The sequence below is a fragment of the Capsicum annuum genome, chromosome 10 (genome assembly GCF_002878395.1).
Source record: "Capsicum annuum cultivar UCD-10X-F1 chromosome 10, UCD10Xv1.1, whole genome shotgun sequence".
NCBI classification, from domain to species: domain Eukaryota; kingdom Viridiplantae; phylum Streptophyta; class Magnoliopsida; order Solanales; family Solanaceae; genus Capsicum; species Capsicum annuum.
Window position 1 is genome coordinate 206,211,915 of NC_061120.1, and position 4,492 is coordinate 206,216,406.

At 31.9% G+C, this 4,492-nt stretch overlaps 1 long non-coding RNA gene across 1 annotated transcript; it reads left to right on the forward strand.

Annotated features, from left to right (window-relative positions):
* Positions 1-251: 251 nt before the first annotated feature.
* LOC124887637 lies at positions 252-3,012 on the forward strand. Its single transcript, XR_007045414.1, has 3 exons — positions 252-769; positions 1,538-1,620; positions 2,645-3,012. It is a non-coding gene; the product is annotated as an uncharacterized LOC124887637 (long non-coding RNA).
* Positions 3,013-4,492: the final 1,480 nt, after the last annotated feature.

Genomic DNA, 4,492 nt, shown 5'->3' on the forward strand with positions numbered 1-4,492 from the left:
GTTTCCTACATAATTACCCTCTCTACCTACTTTTATAAAAATTACTTAAAATCCCATATATAATACATTTCTCCATTAGATGATATTTTCTGATATGATACATGATTAAGCTATTTAATGCGGTTAAATATGCAATAAGCGGTAATTAAGCATAATGCTTATCAATGGAATAGCATAAATTTAGGAATTGCCATTTTTAATACATAAAAAACGCAACAACTTCATTTTCCATCATGAATATTTCGATTTTGTTGAGACATTCTGAAATTTGGCAAAGCAAAATTATTTATGAAAATTACAAAAGTGTTGGAATTGTAGTTAGCGAAAGTGTTTCATATTTTAGGTTGATTTCTGCTATTGCTTCGGAACTTGACATAGAACAATTGAAGAAAAATATTAATGTTCATTATATTGTTGAAGAAAATACGACGCCTATGGTTATTAGAAACGACAATGGTGTTAAGGTTTACGTTGAGTTAAAAAAAATATTTACAGGTTTTGTAATGTATCCGTTATGTATAACAACAATGGATAAATCGACAAAAGATAGAGAATTTAATGTTGAAACTGATGCAATGATGTGCGTCGAAGGGACTTGCTGTTTTTGAGTTGAATAATCAGTACTCTTTGTATGTACCAAAAATTAAAATTACAAAATTCATTACCGATTGCCAAAATACAAGGATAAGAAAACTCTTAAAGCTGTAATGGAAAAGTACACGTTAGATCACAGTTTTAACTTCAGAGCTACAAAATCTGATAAAAAAAGGTATTTTAATCTATGTTGGAGTTTTTTTTTGTGTCTTTGGTGTTTATATTATTCCTATGATAAATTGTAAATGTCTATATCTGTCATGTTCTTCTTAAACAATATCAGATATGAATGTGCAGTGGATGTTGTCGTAAATGTGTCAAAATATTATGTTAAGAATTGTTTAAAGTAGTGCAATTTTGTTATGATACATATATATTAACATAGCCTTATTTGTTTACTGCCCTATACTTTACCCTTTTTCCCGAAAAATTGATTTCTTATATAAAACTTATGAAGATTTATTAATATATGCAACTATTGGTTGGAATGTCGTAATAAAAATTATGGTTGATACATGATGACATCTTGATTGATGGATTCTGATCTTTTTTAAATTCGTAGATTGAATGATAAACATACATGTTCAATGAGTGATCGGGTGTTAAAGCAGTTGCAAGCTATAGTTACATTTGTTAGTAACTTTACAAAGTCAAAATTAGTAAACTATACGAGGAAACACACTCCAGCAGACATTATTGAAGAAATGAAAGCTATGTATGGTGTTGACATTAATTATATGAAAGCACGGCGTGCCAAGGAGCATGCTATAGAAATGCTTAGGGGTGGAGCTACTGATGGATATAGACAAATGCCGAGATACATTCACATGCTAAACTTTGTATATCCGGGATTACACATTACGATACATAAGGCTGTAGATAATGAATTCAAATATTTGTTTATACCTTTGCAGCCAATGATGCATGATTTTTAGCATTGCAGACCAGTTATTGTGGTGGATGGTGCTCATTTGAGTGGACCGTACAAAGGAAATTTCCTTTCTGCTAGCACTCTTGATAGTGCAGGTATGACAATTCATGTGAAAAAAAATCTTTACTAGCTGTTATGATACATTACAGTACATGTATGATACATGGGACATAACTGTAAAAGCTATGATACATTACTAACTGTTATGATAAATATAATGTATATATTAATTTTTATAATACCATTATGTAACAATTCATGCTTTATTATTCTTTATAGGTCGCATATTATCAATAGCTTATGGGGTTGTTGACTTAGAGAACGATTGTGCATGAACATGGTTTTTCGAACAGTTTAAGAATGCTTTTGGGGAGTGTGAGAACATGTGTATTGTATTAGATCGTAATGAAATAATAATTAAAAGTGTTAGCATTGTGTATCCAAATGTCCCTCATTTAGAATGCATTTGGCATCTTTAGAGGAACATTTGTACAAACTTTAAAAGGAGCAAGGACAAACTTAGCGACCTCTTTTATTCGATGGCCAAAGCGTATAGAAAGGAAGATTTTGAGTACCTCATGGCCAAGGTTGATAAAATTGATCACCGAGTGAAGGAATATCTATATGATGTAGGATATGAGAAGTGGTCAAGGGTTCATACTCCTATAAATAGAGGCCGGATGGTGACATCTAATATTGCAGAATGTATAAATAGTTGTTTAGTGGAGGCTCGTGAATTGCCGATTTTAGAATTTTTGGAAGAAGTCAGAAAATTATTTAGAGCATGGAATTGTAAAAATAGAGAAATTGCTTCATATACAGAAACAACATTAGGGAGAAAGTTTGACGAAATCTTAACACTTAATAGAGTGAAAGCTTCTAGAATGACGGTATGTTTAATTAGTAACTCAGTTTAATTTTTATTGATTGAGTAATTTTTTGTTATACTTTATATATATATATATATATATATATATATATATATATATATATATATATTGTGTGTGTGTGACTATTTGTTTGTTAGGTCAATCCTGCATCAGAGTATTATTATTCTGTTTATGAATCTGGTAGAATATACGTTGTGGATTTGGATGATGACAAATGCAACTGTGGTAGATTTCAGATTGATGAAATTCCATGCCGCACGAGATTGCAGTGTTGAAAAGTAAACATGTTACGAAGTTTCGTCCATGCTGTTCTGATTACTATAAGCCTGCAACATTAGTCAAGACATATGAAGTTTCAATGGTACCTATGCCCGATAAGAAGGATTGGCATGTTCCTCAATGTGTCGAAGAAGAAGAAGTCATGCCACCAAAATATAAAAGACCACCTGGGAGGCCGAAGTAGGGGAGGTGTAAGAAAGCAAGTGAAACACTATCCTCCAATACAAACTGTTGTGAAAAATGCGGTCATGAAGGTCACAATAGGTGTACGTGCAACTTCTTTCTGAAGGAGAATCGATGTTTAAGTTTCATGATACATTGAATGGTTTGGTGGACTATCTTAAATTGTTCTCCGTTAGTTTGGTTTCGATTTGGCCATTGTTGAATAATGTTTGACAATGTTTAACTTGAATTATTGTTTGTTTTTTTATTGATTTATCATTTTCTAATCAATTTATATTTCATCTATTTTTTGATATTGTTTCTTAAATAATCTTTCACATTACAACAACTTTTTTAATTATTGTTCAAATTAGATAGCAACTTTATCATGAAAGATATTTTCATTTTATCATAGTTTTTTTCATTAGAATTAGCTTTATGACACAAAACTTGTATGTAACTGTACTAAAAATTAGGAAATGATATGTAAACTGGTATAAATTTTTTACACTGATAATTGAGGTAAGTTTCGAAATCATGATACAACGTAGCTTGTAATAAGATAAATTGCATGAAATACTTGTAAAAACTATTTATGATAAATAAATTAACATTAACCGACTTATTGAGATTTGTATTATAACATTAGGATATATTGTAAGACCCCACAAAATTCTAGCTTAACTTAGTCCTTTAGAGCATGATAAGAGGTCTCAGACTTAGAAATTTCAGCTAAGTGTTTATACTTAGAATTACTTTAGCCTTCATAATTTGGCGATCTTATTTTACGATCCTTATGACCTTAAAATGCTAATCCTTGGAATGAGTCATGATCAGGTGTGTAAATAGGTCACTTCGGGTGAGTTTTGGATTTTTCGGACCTTGTTTGAATCATGTTTGGGTGACCAAAATAGTGGGTCGACGCGATCTTGATGCGTCGCCCATCACGTCGTCAGATAATTTTTCCCAGCTTTCAGTGCATTTCCAGTGATCCAACACTAACTCGACGTGGCGCGTTGCTCATCGCGTTGATGCCATCGATGCGTCGCATCGGTCCATGCATCGTTGGGTACAATTTCTGCTCTTTTAAATTCTCGTCCAGAGGGGTAAATAAGTTATTTTTTTCACTTTCAATAAGCCCTAAAACATGAGATTAAGCCTTTCTTAAGGCAAAATTCACTCATTACTCACAAATCCTCTCTAGAACGAACTCTAACCCATCAAATCAAGATTCAAGTCCCAAACGATTCACCACAACTTTCAGAGAATTAATAATCAAGGTATGTTAGGTGTTCATCCAAGGATTTCCTTCCACCCTTGAAGTTCAAGAACCCCTTTTAAACTACAAATTGATTGCTTTCATGAATTTCATGTTGAATTTGTTTGCATTCATGATGATGATGTTATTTGAGGTTTCTAATCCATGATTTATTTCAATTTCATTTGAGTTAATTTACATGTGTGAAATGTTATGTGGATTCATGTCAAAACTCCCCTTGAATTTCTATGTTGGGATTAGTAACCATGATGCCTACATATTGTTCACTACTATGTGCATAGATTATGCTTCCTAAGTGTTGGATAAAATATTTATGTTAGTTGAGTAGTGAATTCATGAGATATTAGTATGTATACA